General features: G+C 46.0%; 1 pseudogene across 1 annotated transcript in view; it reads right to left on the reverse strand.

Moving 5' to 3' along the window:
• LOC144602816 (uncharacterized) overlaps positions 1-19,201 on the reverse strand; it is a 74,958-nt pseudogene that overhangs the window by 38,948 nt on the left and 16,809 nt on the right. The window lies entirely within an intron of this gene.

Here is a 19,201-nt window from a genome sequence, read left to right on the forward strand (position 1 = left end):
AGACAGGGGAAATGTTCCCAATGTTGGGGGAGTCCAGAACCAGGGGTCACAGTTTAAGAATAAGGGGAAGGCCATTTAGAACAGAGATGAGGAAAAACTTTTTCACTCAGAGAGTTGTAAATCTGTGCAATCCTCTGCCTCAGAAGGCAGTGGAGGCCAATTCTCTGGATGCTTTCAAGAGAGAGTTCGACAGAGCTCTTAATGATAGCGGAGTCAGGGGGTATGGGGAGAGGGCAGGAACGGGGTACTGATTGTGGATGATCAGCCATGATCACATTGGATGGCGGTGCTGGCTCGAAGGGCCGAATGGCCTCCTCCTGCACCTATTGCCTATTGGAAGGGAAACGAGAGGTATAGATAATCCCCTTTAAGCTTAAGGGAGTCGTAGTTACTGCCGCCCAGAAGGAGAATTAACTACTTACAATTCCTCCTCTACCCCCGAACACCACACCACCTTCTTTCTTGTGTTACCAGTTCTGCAGTTCTTCACAGTGTCTGTCTCTTGAGATCACGCCTTCCCGAGCCAACAATGGAACCTATCAGACAGCATGCGAGTAGTATAAGAAAATAACTGCAGATGCTGGTACATATCGATTTATTCACAAAATGCTGGAGTAACTCAGCAGGTCAGGCAGCATAGAAACATAGAAACTAGGTGCAGGAGTAGGCCATTCGGCCCTTCGAGCCTGTATGCACCGCCATTCAATATGATCATGGCTGATCATCCAGCTCAGTAACCTGTACCTGCCTTCTCTCCATACCCCCTGATCCCTTTAGCCACAAGGGCCACATCTAACTCCCTCTTAAATATAGCCAATGAACTGGCCTCAACTACCTTCTGCGGCAGAGAATTCCACAGACTCACCACTCTCTGTGTGAAGAAATGTTTTCTCATCTCGGTCCTAAAAGACTTCCCCCTTATCCTTAAACTGTGACCCCCTGGTTCTGGACTTCCCCAACATCGGGAACAATCTTCCCGCATCTAGCCTCTCCAACCCCTTAAGAATTTTATATGTTTCAATAAGTTCCCCCCTCAGTCTTCTAAATTCCAGCGAGTATAAGCCTAGTCTATCCAGTCTTTCTTCATATGAAAGTCCTGCCATCCCAGGGATCAATCTGGTGAACCTTCTCTGTACTCCCTCTAAGGCTAGAATGTCTTTCCTCATCTCGGGAGAGAAGGAATGGGTGACGTTTCGGGTTGAGACCCTTCTTCAGACTCTACTCAATAACCAAAAGTCTGTAGTCTCTTTTTGCTCTGGTTTATTTCACTCACATGTTTAAACCGTAACGTTGTATTCTTAATGTTTTGATGTTTTATGCTTTATTCTTAATGGTTTACTGTATTTTCGTGTCATTTGATAGCGTCATCCAAAAACATGTTTTTCCATGGCAATAAAGGCCATTCTATTCTATTGTTACTTGCGAGCGGAGCACATTCAAGTCAAGTCAAGTCAAGTCAAGTTTATTTTGTCACATACATATACAAGATGTGCAGTGAAATGGAAGTGGCAACGCCTGCGGATTGTGCTAAAACTACAAAACACAATAGAATTTTAAATTTATTTTTAACACAAAAAATAAATTAATACAGTAAATTAAATTAGTCCCTGGTGATATGAGAATTAACAGTCCTGATGGCCTGTAGGAAGAAACTCCGTCTCATTCTCTCCGTTTTCACAGCGTGACATCGGAGGCGTTTGCCTGACCGTAGCAGCTGGAACAGTCCGTTGCTGGGGTGGTAGGGGTCCCCCATAATGTTGCTGACTCTGGATCTGCACCTCCTGATGTATAGGTCCTGCAGGGGGCCGAGTGTAGTTCCCATAGTGCGTTCAGCCGAACGCACTACTCTCCGCAGAGCCTTTCTGTCCTGGGCAGAGCTGTTCCCAAACCAGATTGAGATGTTGCCGGACAAGATGCTCTCTACAGCCCCAGAGTAGAAGCACTGAAGGATCCTCAGAGAGACTCTGAATCTCCTCAACTGTCTGAGGTGGTAAAGGAGCTGCCTTGCCTTACTCACCAGTGCGGCAATGTGTGTTGTCCATGTCAGATCCTCTGTGATGTGGACTCCCAGATATTTAAAGCTGCTCACCCAATCCACAGTAATCCCATTTATCTCTAGTGGCGTGTACGTCCTCGAATGTTGAGCCCTTCTGAAGTCCACAATCAGCTCCTTAGTTTTTTTGACATTCAAGAGGAGGCTGTTGTCCTGACACCAGAGTGCCAGATCAGCCACCTCCTCCCAGTAGGCCTTCTCATCGTTGTTGGAGCTCCGGCCCACCACCACAGTGTCATCAGCAAACTTGATGATGGAGTTTGAGCTGAATCTGGCCACACAGTCGTGTGTGTACAGGGAGTACAGTAGGGGGCTAAGGACGCAACCTTGTATGTGTACATACTCGGCATAAAACGTATTCATTCGAAGGTAGACACAAAATGCTGGAGTAACTCAGCGGGTCAGGCAGCATCTCAGGAGAGAAGGATTGTGTGACGTCTCGGGTTGAGACCCTTCTTCAGACTGAGAGTCAGGGGAAAGGGAAACGAGAGAGATATAGAGAGTCTGAAGAAGGGTCTCGGCCCGAAACGTCATCCATTCCTTCTCTCCTGAGATGCTGCCTGTCCCGCTGAGTTACTCCAGCATTTTGTGTCTACCTTTTATTTAAACCAGCATCTGCAGTCTTTTTCCCCCTAAACTCATTAATTATCAATTAATTAATTGATCAATCAATCAATCAATCAACTATTTAATTAATTAATTAATTGATTGATTAATTAATTAATCAATTGACTGATCTGTTAATTAATTAATTAATTAATTAATTGATCAATTCATTCATTCATTCATTCATTCATTCATTCATTCATTCATTCATTCATTCATTTATTCATTCATTCATTCATTCATTCATTCACTCATTCATTCATTCATTCATTCATTCATTCATTCATTCATTCATTCATCTGAGGTCATTAATTGATCCTGGGCTCCTTGTCTTTTCTCGCCCCCAACTCTTCATCTCTCCCCCCCTCCCACCAGCACTACCACCCCACCCCACACAACCCAAAGGAGGCGTTGCTGGATTGAAAGTAATTTAACCAAAAAAAACAAAGAATGCAGGAAAGGCTTTTTTTTTCCTTTTACATAGCGATCGGTCTTGCTTTGGGGAGAAAAACAAATCCCAGTGAAGGCAGAGTTCACAGCGTTGTTCAAAAGGCAACGGGGACTCTTATGTTGAAAGACTGGAGCGGCTAGGCTTGTAAACACTTGAATTTAGAAGGATGAGAGGGGATTTTATCGAAACGTATAAGATTATTAAGGGGTTGGACACGTTAGAGGCAGGAAACATGTTCCCAATGTTGGGGGGGAGTCCAGAACCAGGGGCCACAATTTAAGAATAAGGGGTAGGCCATTTAGAACGGAGATGAGGAAAAACCTTTCCAGTCAGTGAGTTGCGAATCTGTGGAATTCTCTGCCTCAGAAGGTAGTGGAGGCCTAGTCTCTGAATGCACTCAAGAGAGAACTAGATAGAGCTCTTAAGGATAGCGGAGTCAAGGGGGTATGGGGAGAAGCAGGAACGGGGTACTGATTGAGAATGATTAGCCATGATCACATTGAATGGTGGTGCTGTGTCGAAGGGCCGAATGGCCTCCTCCTGCACCTATTGTCTATTGACAGTGACAAAACTGTTGAACACACGTCGACTCTATGGTTCACTTGGTCTTGCAGGGGGTGGAAAGAAGTTTTGGTTTTGTACTACGGGTAGATTGCAATGGGGGGGGGCGGGCTGTAAATAAGAACTGCATTTTCACCCAGGTTCAATTAAATGAGGGTGGGGGGGGGGGGGGGGGGGGGGGGGGGGGTTAGAAGCAAGAGCATTTTCACCCAGGTCCACCTTCAGACTGTCTGGCTCCAAAGTCAGTGAAGGTCGTGTTCACATTCAGGGCCACCACTCGCTACTAAATGAAGGCAGCGATTTTCCATATCACCCCCCACCTCCCCTCCCCTCCCCTCCCCTCCCCTCCCCCTCCCCTCCCCTCCCCTCCCCCTCCCCTCCCCTCCCCTCCCCTCCCCTCCCCTCCCCTCCCCTCCCCTCCCCTCCCCTCCCCCTCCCTCCCCTCCCCTCCCCCTCCCCTCCCCCTCCCCTCCCCTCCCCGTTCCAGATAGACGGTGATTAATTTCACTCTTCTGCAAGTTCTCTCCTTTCGAATACAGTAGATACCCATATTTAAAATGTTTGTCAAGCACAAATCAGTAGACTGTTCCTTCACTGTTTTGAACTCCCTCGCTGATTATAAAATTCGCCTCAGATTTATAAATCAAAACACAAAGTAAGACACACGGGCAATGGCAACAAGTTTAGATAAGAAGGCAGGGGGCAAGCAATTGGATATGGATCCAAAATTAATTATGTTAGGATTATCAGAACATACTACAAACTTTACAACAAGTCAGGTACATTTTCTTGATTACAGTTTAATAACTGCGAAAAAAATTAATACTTACATTTTGGAAAAAAAACAATAACCCCCACAATTAAAATGTGGACTACGGAAATGACAGAGACCCTGCATTTGGAAAAAATAAGATTTGCCTTAATTGACAAACCTGAGTTCTTTTTTAAAATATGGTCTCCATTTATTGAATTTTTAGAAAAGTAAATGGGTTTGACACAGGACCAAAATAAAATTTTTAAATTAAAAGTTGAAACTTGAGTTTAGGGTTGGATGTACAACTGTGGTTATTGTCTCCCGGATCTACCCCCTTTCATTTTTATAGTTATCCCTTATTTTTTATTTTCTTATTCTCTCTTCCCAATAGTTTATAGTTTTTTTTTTCTTTCTTCTTTATTTTTTATTTTCTCTCTTTAAAAATTTAAAAATTGAAGCTATGTAAGAACTTTGTAACAAATTTGTCTTTTATTTCTATGTGTACATATGCTTTTCAAAATAAAAATATAAAAAAGAAGGAAGGGGGCAGATGATGGTTGTTTACACCAAATATACACACTAAGTGCTGGAGTAACTCAGCGGGTCAGGCAGCATTTCTGGAGAACATGCACAGATCATGTTTCAGGGCGGAGACCTCACTTCTACATTTTAACAGCGACATTTTAGTGCTGGCAGCAAGATGTGGTTCTCTATTTACTTTGTCTTGCAGAGAGAGGGATAAGGGGGACGTTCTAAAGCATTGTCATTTTATAATCCATTTGGGGAGTTCAAAATGTGCAGGAAGGAACTGCAGATGTTGGTTTAAACCGAAGAGACACAAAAATGCTGGAGGACAATAGACAATAGGCAATAGGTGCAGGAGGAGGCCATTCGGCCCTTCGAGCCAGCACCGCCATTCAATGCGATTATGGCTGATCATTCTTAATCAGTACCCCGTTCCTGCCTTCTCCCCATACCCCCTGACTCCGCTATCCTTAAGAGCTCCATCCAGCTCTCTCTTGAATGCACTCAGAGAATTGGCCTCCACTGCCTTCTGAGGCAGAGAATTCCACAGATTCACAACTCTCTGACTGAAAAAGTTTTTCCTCATCTCAGTTCTAAATGGCCGTCCCCTTATTCTTAAACTGTGGCCCCTTGTTCTGGACTCCCCCAACATTGGGAACATGTTTCCTGCCTCTAACGTGTCCAATCCCTTAATAATCTTATACGTTTCGATAAGATCTCCTCTCATCCTTCTCAGTAACTCAGCCCGCTGACAGGCAGCGTCCCCTCAGGGGTGGAAGTAATCTACCCAGAGACACTGCCTGCCCCGCTGAGTTACTCCAGCATTTTGTCTACCTTGGGTGCGCCTTTACCAGGTAAATACCTGGGAGTCCACATCACAGAGGATCTGACATGGACGACACACATTGCCGCACTGGTGAGTAAGGCAAGGCAGCACCTTTACCACCTCAGACAGCTGGGGAAATTCAGAGTCTCTCTGAGGATCCTTCAGTGTTTCTACTCTGGGGCTGTAGAAAGCATCTTGTCCGGCAACATCACAATCTCAATAGTCAATAGTCAATAGTCGTTTATTTGTCACATACACATAAATGTGTAGTGAAATGAAACATTACCCGCAGTTGAACAATAAGACCAATAAGAATAATCAATAAAAATGCAATAACACATACAATCACAAACTAACACCAAACAAAAAGAAACATCCATCACAGTGAGTCTCCTCCAGTCCCTCCTCCATGTGATCATGGCTGATCATTCTCAATCAGTACCCCGTTCCTGCCTTCTCCCCATACCCCCTGACTCCGCTATCCTTAAGAGCTCTATCTAGCTCTCTCTTGAATGCATTCAGAGAATTGGCCTCCACTGCCTTCTGAGGCAGAGAATTCCACAGATTCACAACTCTCTGACTGAAAACGTTTTTCCTCATCTCAGTTCTAAATGGCCTACCCCTTATTCTTAAACTGTGACCCCTGGTTCTGGACTCCCCTAACATTGGGAATATGTTTCCTGCCTCTAACGTGTCCAACCCTTTAATATGTTTCGATAAGATCCCCTCTCATCCTTCTAAATTCCAGTGTATACAAGCCTAGTCGCTCCAGTCTTTCAACATATGACAGTCCCGCCATTCCCGGAATTAACCTAGTAAACCTCCGCTGCACGCCCTCAATAGTAAGAATATCCTTTCTCAAATTTGGAGACCAAAACTGCACACAGTACTCCAGGTGCGGTCTCACTAGGGCCCGGTACAACTGCAGAAGGGCCTCTTTGCTCCTCTACTGAACTACTCTTGTTATGAAGGCCAACATTCCATTGGCTTTCTTCACTGCCTGCTGTACCTGCATGCTTCCATTCAGTGACTGATGCACTAGGACACCCAGATCACGTTGTACGTCCCCTTTTCCTAACTTGACACCATTCAGATAATATTCTGCCTTCCTATTCTTACCACCCAAGTGGATAACCTCACACTTATCCACATTAAACTGCATCTGCCATGCATCCGCCCACTCACACAACCTGTCCAAGTCACCCTGCAACCTCATAGCATCTTCCTCACAGTTCACACTACCACCCAGCTTTGTATCATCTGCAAATTTGCTAATGTTTGTATCATCAGGACCTATACATCAGGAGGTGCAGATCCAGTGCCAGCAACATTATGGGGGACCCCTACCACCCCAGCAACGGACTGTTCCAGCTGCTACGGTCAGGCAAACGCCTCCACTGTCAAAACAGAGAGGATGAGACGGAGTTTCTTCCCACAGGACTGTTAACTATCATAACTCCAGGGACATTTTTTTTTCCTGTATTAATTTTAATTTATATGCTGTAACTGTAATTCTTTTTTTGCACAATCCGCAGGCGTTGCCACTTTCATTTCGCTGCACATCGTGTATGTGTGTGTGACAAATAAACTTGACTTGACTTCAAATCAGCGAAAATCCTCTGATCTGTGGTTGTTAAGATTTTAAAATAGTTACGTGCTGTACTCGAAAGGGGAAAACTTTGCAGAGGATCACCGTCTATCTGGAACAAATGAAGGTATTTATTTCACAAAGTGCTGGAGTAACTCAGCGGGTCAGGCAGCATCTCAGGAGAGAAGGAATGGGTGACGTTTCGGGTCGAGACCCCTTTTCAGTCTGTCTGGAACAGCAGGTTGTGGGAGGGGAGACACATAAAATCGCTGCCTTCATTTAGTTGCAAGTGGTGGCCCTGGGGGGGAAACACGACCTTCACTGACATGGAGACAGGCAGTCTGAAGGCAGACCTGGCTGAAAATGCTCTTGCTTATAGACCCCCCCACCCACCCACCCACCCCCCACCCCCCCCCACCCACCACCCCCCCCCCGCCCCGCCCCCCCCCACCCACCCCCCCCCCCGCCCAACCCCCCCCACCCACCCCCCCCCCCACCCCCCTCCCCCCCACCCCCCCTCCCCCCCCCACCCCCTCCCCCCCCACCCCCCTCCCCCCCACCCCCCTCCCCCCCACACCCCTCCCCCCCCCACCCTTCCTTCTCACAAGCTGCCCGCCAGATACAAAACCAGAGCTTCCCCCCTTCAAGATGGATTATAAAATGGCCTCATTTTGTAATCAAAACAGTAAGTGCTGGGGTAAGACAGCGAGCCAGGCGTAAGGTTGAGATAAGATGGAAGGGTTTACACCAAAGATAGTCGACACTCAATGCTGGAGTAACTCAGCAGGTTAGGCAGCATTTCTGGACAATGTGGACAGATGATGTTTCGGGTCAAACCAAGACCAAAGAAACAAAGTAGGTGTAAGAAAATAACTTCAGATGCTGGTACAAATCAGTGGGTAGTCCATAGAGTTCAGAGGGCCATCAGAACACAGCTACCAGCCTTGGAGGGCATCTACAACACACAATGCCTCAGAAAAGCCACCAGCATCCACAAAGACTCTTCACACCCCTGCAACAGTCTGTTCGAACTCCTTCCATCGGGCAGACGATACAAGGCCTTCTACGCCCGCACCTCCAGACTCAGGAACAGCTTCATCCCCAGAACCATAGCTGCTATGAACCGGTCCTGCTGAGCCGGATGGTCACATCGCACAGTGAGATCTACTTGCACTTTATTCTGCCTTAAAACTGTTACAATTTGTTTCGTTGGGTTGTTGTTGTTTAAATTAATACTGACTAGCTAATTAAATTATTGCATCGTATGGGAGGCGCATTCCCAATCTCGTTGTACCCCCTGTACAATGACAATAAAGATGTATTGTATTGTATTGTATTGTATTTATTTCACAAAATGCCGGAGTAACTCAGCAGGTCAGGCAGCATCTCAGGAGAGAAGGAATGGGTGACGTTTCGGTCGAGGCCCTTCTTCAGACTTCTTCAGTCTGAAGAAGGGTCTCGACCAAATAATAGACAATAGACAATAGGTGCAGGAGGAGGCCATTCGGCCCTTCGAGCCAGCACCGCCATTCAATGTGATCATGGCTGATCATTCTCAATCAGTACCCCGTTCCTGCCTTCTCCCCATACCCCCTGACTCCGCTATCCTTAAGAGCTCTATCTAGCTCTCTCTTGAATGCATTCAGAGAATTGGCCTCCACTGCCTTCTGAGGCAGAGAATTCCACAGCTAAACAAAGAGTCGACTTGTTGGTCTCAGCAGTGTTTTTCACTGTCAAAATTTGGATATCAAAAAATAAGTATTGCACAAATAGGAGCAACACACAAACTATTTCAACACCTGAAATATATTTTCAAGGAAGTCAAGAAGATGTTTTATTGTCATGTGGTCCGAAACTGAACTGAAATTCTTACGTGAAGGTAGGAACAGTGCAGATGCTGGTTTAAACATTGCGTGTGCAAGCAAAGAATTTCACTGTGCCTTGTCACATGTGACAATAAACTATTCCATTCCATCCCAAACCGAACATAGACACAAAGAGCTGAAGTAACTCAGCGGCTGAGACAGCAAGACCAAATAAACAGAGTCGACTAGTTGGCATCAGCAGGTTTTTGAAACTGTCAAAATTTGGGATATAAACATTAAGAATTTCACAGAGAGGAGCCACACATTAACTATTTCAAGTCGTGAAATATATTTTCAAGAGAGTCAAGATAATGTTTTATTGTCATATGTTCCGAAATGGGAACTGAAATTATTATGAGTATAAGAGCAAAGAGGTCCTTCTGCAGTTGTACAGGGCCCTAGTGAGACCCCACCTGGAGTACTGTATGTAGTTTTGGTCTCCAAATTTGAGAAGGGATATTCTTGCTATTGAGGGTGTGCAGCGTAGGTTTACTAGGTTAATTCCCAGAATGGCGGGACTGTCGTATGTTGAAAGACTGGCGCGGCTAGGCTTGTATACACTGGAATTTAGAAGGATGAGAGGGGATCTTATCGAAACGTATGATTATTAAGGGGTTGGAATAATGCAGAGGTTGCAGGATCAATTTATCCAAAGAGGCGAAAAGACTCTAAGGGGAGTAAGAGACACCTGTGGCTGACAAGGGAAGTCAGGGACAGCATAAAAATTAAGGAGAGGAAGTATAACATAGCAAAGAAGAGTGGGAAGACAGAGGATTGGGACTCTTTTAAAGAGCAACAAAAGTTAACTAAAAAGGCAATACGGGGAGAAAAGATGAGGTACGAGGGTAAACTAGCCAATAATATAAAGGAGGATAGCAAAAGTTTTTTTAGGTACGTGAAGAGGAAAAAAATAGTCAAGGCAAATGTGGGTCCCTTGAAGACAGAAGCAGGGGAATTTATTATGGGGAACAAAGAAATGGCAGACGAGTTAAACCGTTACTTTGGATCTGTCTTCACTGAGGAAGATACACCAAAATCTCCCAAATGTTCTAGGGGCCGGAGAACCTAGGGTGATGGAGGAACTAAAGGAAATCCACATTAGGCAGGAAATGGTTTTGGGTAGACTGATGGGACTGAAGGCTGATAAATCCCCAGGGCCTGATGGTCTGCATCCAGGGTACTTAAGGAGGTGGCTCTAGAAATAGTGGAAGCATTGGAGATCATTTTTCAATGTTCTATAGATTCAGGATCAGTTCCTGTGGATTGGAGGATAGCAAATGTTATCCCACTTTTTAAGAAAGGAGGGAGAGAGAAAACGGGTAATTATAGACCAGTTAGTCTGACATCAGTGGTGGGGAAGATGCTGGAGTCAATTATAAAAGACGAAATTGCTGAGCATTTGGATAGCGGTAACAGGATCATTCCGAGTCAGCATGGATTTACGAAGGGGAAATCATGCTTGACAAATCTACTGGAATTTTTTGAGGATGTAACTAGGAAAATTGACAGGGGAGAGTCAGTGGATGTGGTGTACCTCGACTTTCAGAAAGCCTTCGACAAGGTCCCACATAGGAGATTAGTGGGCAAAATTAGAGCACATGGTATTGGGGGTAGGGTACTGACATGGATAGAAAATTGGTTGACAGACAGAAAGCAAAGAGTGGGGATAAATGGGTCCCTTTCGAATGGCAGGCAGTGACCAGTGGGGTACCGCAAGTTCGGTGCTGGGGCCCCAGCTATTTACGATATACATTAATGACTTAGATGAAGGGATTAAAAGTACCATTAGCAAATTTGCAGATGATACTAAGCTGGGGGGTAGTGTGAATTGTGAGGAAGATGCAATAAGGCTGCAGGGTGACTTGGACAGGTTTGTGTGAGTGGGCGGATACATGGCAGATGCAGTTTAATGTAGATAAGTGTGAGGTTATTCACTTTGGAAGTAAGAATAGAAAGGCAGATTATTATCTGAATGGTGTCAAGTTAGGAAGAGGGGATGTTCAACGAGATCTGGGTGTCCTGGTGCATCAGTCACTGAAAGGAAGCAAGCAGGTACAGCAGGCAGTGAAGAAAGCCAATGGAATGTTGGCCTTCATAACAAGAGGAGTTGAGTATAGGAGCAAAGAGGTCCTTCTACAGTTGTACCGGGCCCTGGTGAGACCGCACCTGGAGTACTGTGTGCAGTTTTGGTCTCCAAATTTGAGGAAGGATATTCTTGCTATTGAGGGCGTGCAGCGTAGGTTCACTAGGTTAATTCCCGGAATGGCGGGACTGTCGTATGTTGAAAGGCTGGAGCAATTAGGCTTGTATACACTGGAATTTAGAAGGATGAGGGGGGATCTTATTGAAACATATAAGATAATTAGGGGATTGGACACATTAGAGGCAGGAAACATGTTCCCAATGTTGGGGGAGTCCAGAACAAGGGGCCACAGCTTAAGAATAAGGGGTAGGCCATTTAGAACGGAGATGAGGGAAGAACTTTTTCAGTCAGAGAGTGGTGAAGGTGTGGAATTTTCTGCCTCAGAAGGCAGTGGAGGCCAGTTTGTTGGATGCTTTCAAGAGAGAGCTGGATAGAGCTCTTAAGGATAGCGGAGTGAGGGGGTATGGGGGAGAAGGCAGGAACGGGGTACTGATTGAGAATGATCAGCCATGATCGCATTGAATGGCGGTGCTGGCTCGAAGGGCTGAATGGCCTACTCCTGCACCTATTGTCTATTGGACACGTTAGAGGCAGGAAACATGTTCCCAATGTTGGGGGAGTCCAGAACAAGGGGCCAGTTTAAGAATAAGGGGTAGGCCATTTAGAACGGAGATGAGGAAAAACCTTTTTCACTCAGAGAGTTGTGAATCTGTGGAATTCCCTGCCTCAGAAGGCAGTGGAGGCCAATTCTCTGAATGCATTCAAGAGAGAGCTAGATAGAGCCCTTAAGGATAGCAGAGTCAGGGGGTATGGGGAGAAGGCAGGAACGGGGGTACTGATTGAGAATGATCAGCCATGATTACATTGAATGGCGGTGCTTGGCTCGAAGGGCCGAATGGCCTACTCCTGCACTTATTGTCTTTGGAAATTCTTATGTGTTGGAAGGAAATGCAGGTGCTGGTTTAAACCGAAGATAGACACAGAAAAGCTGGAGTAACTCAGCAGATCAGACATTATATATATATATATATTATTTAAAAAAAATTGATGTTAATATTCAAACTCTCAGCCTGAAACATGGCATGAACTGTGAGGCTGTTGTATTTGCGGTGTGAATGTGTCTAAATTGGTACACGCACGAAGGAACGCCTGGTACTCACGGAAAAGGTCACCTGTGCTGTGTCAGAACAAACTCAAAACAAAGTTACAACAGATTGAGAGGCCATCTGGTCCATCGTGTCAGTGTTGCTGGGGGAAAAAAAATATCAAGGCAATTTTATTCAACAGGTCACACCCCCCCTCAAATCTGCAGCAAAGTGCGAGTTTAGTTTAGTTTAGTTTAATTTATGGGGCTCATGTTTTCGACCTCCCCCTGGGGAACCCTGTCAACAGTCTGAAGAAGGGTCTCGACCCGAAACGTCGCCCATTCCTTCTCTCCCGAGATGCTGCCTGACCTGCTGAGTTACGCCAGCATTTTGTGAATAAAGACCTCAGTCAGGAGAAACGGTCACAAAGAGAGACTGCAGAAGCAGAAACCTCAAACGCAAGAAGTCAAGTCAAGTCGAGTCAATTTTTATTTGTATAGCACATTTAATAACAACCCACGTTGATCAAATTGCTGTAAATCAGTTCAGATACTAAGAAACGAACATACAATGGCACACAAACATAACAGTCTAGTCAAGTCAATAGACAATAGGTGCCAGATGAGGCCATTCGGCCCTTCGAACCAGCACCGCCATTCAATGTGATCATGACTGATCATTCTCAATCAGTACCCCGTTCCTGCCTTCTCCCCATACCCCCTGACTCCGCTATCCTTAAGAGCTCTATCTAGCTCTCTCTTGAATGCATCCAGAGAATTGGCCCCCACTGCCTTCTGAGTCATAACAATCAAGTCAAGTCAAGTCAATTTTATTTGTATAGCACATTTAAAAACAACCCACGTTGATCAAAGTGCTGTACATCAGTTCAGGTACGAAGAACGAAACATACAATGGCACACAAAACATAACAGCACATAAACAGTTCACAGCGCCCCCTCAGAAGGCCCTCAAACGTCAGTGTGTAGAAATAGGTTTTGAGCCTGGACTTAAAGGAGTCGACGGATGGGGCAGTTCTGATGGGGAGAGGGATGCTGTTCCACAGTCTAGGAGCTGCAACCGCAAAAAGCGCGGTCACCCCTGAGCTTAAGTCTAGACCGCGGGATAGTGAGTAGCCCCAAGTCGGCCGACCTGAGGGACCTGGAGATAGAGTGGTAGGTTAGAAGATTTTTGATATGGGGAGGGGGAAGCCCGTTTAGGGCTTTGTATGTGAATAGGAGGGGCTTGAAGTTGATTCTGTACCGTACAGGGAGCCAGTGGAGAGAGGCCAGAATCGGGGTGATGTGGTCCCTTTTACGGGCACCCGTCAGGAGTCTCGCTGCGGCGTTTTGGACCAATTGCAGGCCGGACAGGGATGATTGGCTGATCCCAGTGTATAGGGAGTTGCAGTAGTCTAGGCGGGAGGAGATGAATGCAAGAAGAAGAAGATGTTTAATTTATTGCTGTGAAAGTGCACCGAGGTACAGTGCTTTTGCTTGGGTAGCTACCCAGTCAAATAAAACGCAGTGCTGCCTGTTCATGATTACAATCATGTACACAGACGAAGGATAAATAGCACCACCGAGTGCAAGACCAAGTCATTTTGTGTCTATCTTCGGTGTAAAGACTGGATAGACTCGGCTTGTACTCGCTGGAATTTAGAAGACTGAGGGGGGATCTTATAGAAACATATAAAATTCTTAAGGGGTTGGACAGGCTAGATGCGGGAAGATTGTTCCGATGTTGGGGAGTCCAGAACCAGGGGTCACAGCTTAAGGATAAGGGGGAAGTCTTTTAGGACCGAGATGAGAAAACATTTCTTCACACAGGGAGTGGTGAGGTCTGTGGAATTCTCTGCCACAGAAGGTAGTTGAGGCCAGTTCATTGGCTATATTTAAGAGGGAGTTAGATGTGGCCCTTGTGGCTAAAGGGATCAGGGGGTATGGAGAGAAGGCAGGTACAGGCTACTGAGCTGGATGATCAGCCATGATCATATTGAATGGCGGTGCGTACAGGCTCGAAGGGCCGAATGGCCTACTCCTGCACCGATTTTCTATGTTTCTATGTTTCTAAACCAGCATCTGCAGTCCTTTCCTGCAGGTGACCTCGATGCGGAGCTGGGCGAAGACACTGCCTCCACTTCAAGGCAGAAACACGCTCACTGTGGACCTGGGGGGCAGACAAGGCTCTTCATGCTAAGCTGCAAGGACATAGAAGCTCAGGCAATAGATGCAGGAGGAGGCCATTTGCTTTGCTTGCCTTCAAGTCAAGTCAAGTCAACTTTATTTGTCACATACATATACAAGATGTAGATGTGCACTGAAACGAAAGTGGCAACGCCTGCGGATTGTGCTAAACTACAAAACACAATAGAGTTGTTTTTTTTAACACAAAAAATAAATTAATACAGGAAATTAAATTAGTCCCTGGTGATGTAAGAAAATAACTGCAGATGCTGATACGAATCGAAGGTGTTTATTCACAAAATGCTGGGGTAACTCAGCAGGTCAGGCAGCATCTCAGGAGAGAAGGAATGGGTGACGTTTCGGGTCGAGACACTTCTTCAGACCGATGTCAGGGGGGCGGGACAAAGGAAGGATATAGGTGGAGACAGGAAGATAGAGGGAGATCTGGGAAGGGGGAGAGGAAGAGAGGAACTATCTAAAGTTGGAGAAGTCGATGTTCATACCGCTGGGCTGCAAGCTGCCAAGCGAAATATGAGGTGCTGTTCCTCCAATTTCCGGTGGGCCTCACTATGGCACTGGAGGAGGCCCATGACAGAAAGATCAGACTGGGAGTGGGAGGGGGAGTTGAAGTGCTCAGCCACCGGGAGATCAGGTTGGTTAAGGCGGACTGAGCGAAGGTGTTGAGCGAAACGATCGCCGAGCCTGCGTCTGGTTTCGCCGATGTAAAGAAGTTGACATCTAGAGCAGCGGATGCAATAGATGAGGTTGGAGGAGGTGCAGGTGAACCTCTGTCTCACCTGGAAGTATGAGAGTTAACAGTCCTGATGGCCTGTGGGAAGAAACTCCGTCTCATCCTCTCTGTTTTCACAGCGTGACAGCGGAGGCGTTTGCCTGACCGTAGCAGCTGGAACAATCCGTTGCTGGGGTGGTAGGGGTCCCCCATAATGTTTCTGGCTCTGGATCTACACCTCCTGATGTATAGGTCCTGCAGGGGGGGCGAGTGTAATTCCCATAGTGCATTTAGCCGAACGCACTACTCTCCGCAGAGCCTTCCTGTCCTGGGCACACCCAATGTTTAAACCAGCACCTGTAGTTCCTTCCTTCACATAAGAATTTCAGTCCAGTTTCGGAATAAAACACTCTTGACTATCTTGAAAATATATTTCAGAAGCTGAAATAGTTCATGTGTTGCTCCTATTTGTGCAATTCTTATTTTGTTCTATCCAAATTTTGACATGACAACACTGCTTGTACCAACGAGTCGACTCTTTGTTTATTTGGTCTTGATTTGATCTGTCCACATTATCCAGACATGCTGCCTGACCTGCTGAGTTACTCCAGCACTTAGTGTCGACATTCTTTGGTGTAAACCCTTCCTTCTGATCGAGCATCACCGCCATTCATTGTGATCATGGCTGATCATCCACAATCAGCAACCCCATGCCTGCCTTCTCCCCATATCCCTTGATTCCATTAGCCCCTGGAGCTCTATCTAACTCTCTTTAAAATTCATCCAGTGAATTGGCCTCCACTGCCTTCTAATGGCAGAGGAATTCCACAAATTCACAACTCTCTGGTGAAAAAAGTTTCTTCTCGCCTCAGTTTTCAACGGCCTCCCCTTTATTCTTAGACTGTGTGGCACCCTGGTTACGTAGTATCAGTCTATTGATTGGACGATTTGTGCAGTTACATTCAATGGAAACGTTTCATGAACTGTGTCAATATCTCAATGTTTTGTGATTAATTGAATTGAATAAATTTTATTAGCCAAGGCACGTTTACATACAAGGAATCTGCCTTGCTCGCAAGGATAACAACATGATAGACAGTAGACAATTAAAAATAAAACATTATAATTTAAACATGTGAAGAATAAAATATCAGAGCGAAGGTAGGCGACAGACTTTTGACTGTTGAGTAGAGCTAATACTTGTCAAGTCAAGTCACAAAAACTAAGGAGCTGATTGTGGACAAGTCAAGTCAAGATTGTGGACAAGTCAAGTATTTGTCACATACATATACAAGATGTGCAGTGAAATGGAAGTGGCAACACTGCGGATTGTGCTAAAACTACAAAACAGAATAGAATTTAATGCAGTAGATTAAATTAGTCCCTGGTGATATGAGAGTTAACAGTCCTGATGGCCTGTGGGAAGAAACTCCATCTCATCCTCTCTGTTTTGACAGCGGAGGCGTTTGCCTCACCGTAGCAGCTGGAACAGTCGTTGCTGGGGTGGTCGGGGTCCCCCATAATGTTGCTGGCTCTGGATCTGCACCTCCTGATGTATAGGTCCTGCAGGGGAGCGAGTGTAGTTCCCATAGTGCGTTCAGCCAAACGCACTACTCTCCGCAGAGCCTTCCTGTCCTGGGCAGAGCTGTTCCCAACCAGATTGTGATGATGCCGGACAAGATGTTCTCAACAGCCCCAGAGTAGAAGCACTGAAGGATCCTCAGAGAGACTCTGAATTTCCTCAGCTGTCTGAGGTGGTAAAGGCACTGCCTTGCCTTACTCACCATTGCGGCAATGTGTGTTGTCCATGTCAGATCCTCTGTGATGTGGACTCCCAGGTATTTAAAGCTGCTCACCCTATTCACAGTAGACCCATTTATCTCAGTGGCGTGTACGTCCTCGGATGTTGAGCCCTTCTAAAGTCCACAATCAGCTCCTTAGTTTTTGTGACATTCAAGAGGAGGCTGTTGTCCTGACACCAGAGTGCCAGGTCAGCACCTCCTCCCAAGGTAGGCCTTGTCTCTTGTGGAAAGAAAGTTGTGGAAAAAAGCTTAAAGATTAATGTTCGAAATCTCCGTCTGAAGCTTAAACGTCGAAAAGGAGGTGATTTTTTTTTTTTAAAACCCCGTTTATTTCGGCAGGAGCTTTAGACAATAGACAATAGGTGCAGGAGTAGGCCATTCAGCCCTTCGAGCCAGCACCGCCATTCAATGCGATCATGGCTGATCACTCTCAATCAGTACCCCGTTCCTGCCTTCTCCCCATACCCCCTCACTCCGCTATCCTTAAGAGCTCTATCCAGCTCTCTCTTGAAAGCATCCAACGAACTGGCCTCCACTGCCTTCTGAGGCAGAGAATTCCACACCTTCACCACTCTCTGACTGAAAACGTTCTTCCTCATCTCCGTTCTAATGGCCTACCCCTTATTCTTAAACTGTGGCCCCTTGTTCGGGACTCCCCCAACATTGGGAACATGTTTCCTGCCTCTAATGTGTCCAATCCCCTAATTATCTTATACGTTTCAATAAGATCCCCCCTCATCCTTCTAAATTCCAGTGTATACAAGCCTAATTGCTCCAGCCTTTCAACATACGACAGTCCTGCCATTCCGGGAATCAACCTAGTGAACCTACGCTGCACGCCCTCAATAGCAAGAATATCCTTCCTCAAATTTGGAGACCAAAACTGCACACAGTACTCCAGGTGCGGTCTCACTAGGGCCCTGTACAACTGCAGAAGGACCTCTTTGCTCCTATACTCAACTCCTCTTATTATGAAGGCCAACATTCCATTGGCTTTCTTCACTGCCTGCTGTACCTGCATGCTTCCTTTCAGTGACTGATGCACTAGGACACCCAGATCTCGTTGAACATCCCCTCTTCCTAACTTTATCTAAAAAAAAATGAATACAGAGCAGCAAATCTCACAACCAGGGAATGCATCAAGTGAGTGAGGAGGGATTGCAGTATCCAGGGGAACGCCAGACTGAAGAAGGGTCCTCAACCCAAAAAGTCACCCATCCCTTCTCTACCGAGATGCTGCCTAACCCCGCTGAGTTACTCCAGCATTTTGTCCAAAAATTGGACAAAAATTGGGAAAGATTGAAAAGACTAGGCTTGTATTCACTGGGTTTAGAAGGACGAGAGGGGGATCTTATAGAGACGTATAAAATTATAAAAGGACTGGACAAGCTAGATGCCAGGAAAAATGTTCCCAATGCTGGGAGAGTCCAGAACCAGGGGCCACAGTCTTAGAATAAAGGGGAGGCCATTTAAAACTGAGGTGAGAAGGTACTTTTTCACCCAGAGAGTTGTGAATTTGTGGAATTCTCTGCCACAGAGGGCAGTGGAGGCCAAATCACTGGATGGATTTAAGAGAGAGTTAGATAGAGCTCTGGGGGCGAGTGGAATCAAGGGATATGGGGAGAAGGCAGGCACGGGTTACTGATCGTGGATGGTTAGCCATGATCACAATGAATGGCGGTGCTGGCTCGAAGGGCCGAATGGCCTCCTCCTGCACCTATTTTCTATGTTTCTATTCATTCATTCATTTATTCCTTCTCTCCAGAGACGCTGCCTGACCCCCGCTGAGTTACTCCAGCATTTTATGTGTATCTCAGAGTGCCCAGAGATCTCTCTTCCTCCAGACTTCCCAACACCAAGTTTCCAATTCTGGTGGGAGGGCAGGAGACCGAGAAGGAATCTCAGAGTTAGGCAGCCGCAAAAATTGAGGGGGAGGGGGGAAATGATTGACCGAGGCAGGAAGAAAAACGGAGGGATTCCGAAGACTTAATTGACGTTTTAGATTTATTTTTCTCTCGCTTATTTTCTC

This window comes from Rhinoraja longicauda, chromosome 19 (assembly GCF_053455715.1).
Source record: "Rhinoraja longicauda isolate Sanriku21f chromosome 19, sRhiLon1.1, whole genome shotgun sequence".
NCBI lineage: Eukaryota > Metazoa > Chordata > Chondrichthyes > Rajiformes > Arhynchobatidae > Rhinoraja > Rhinoraja longicauda.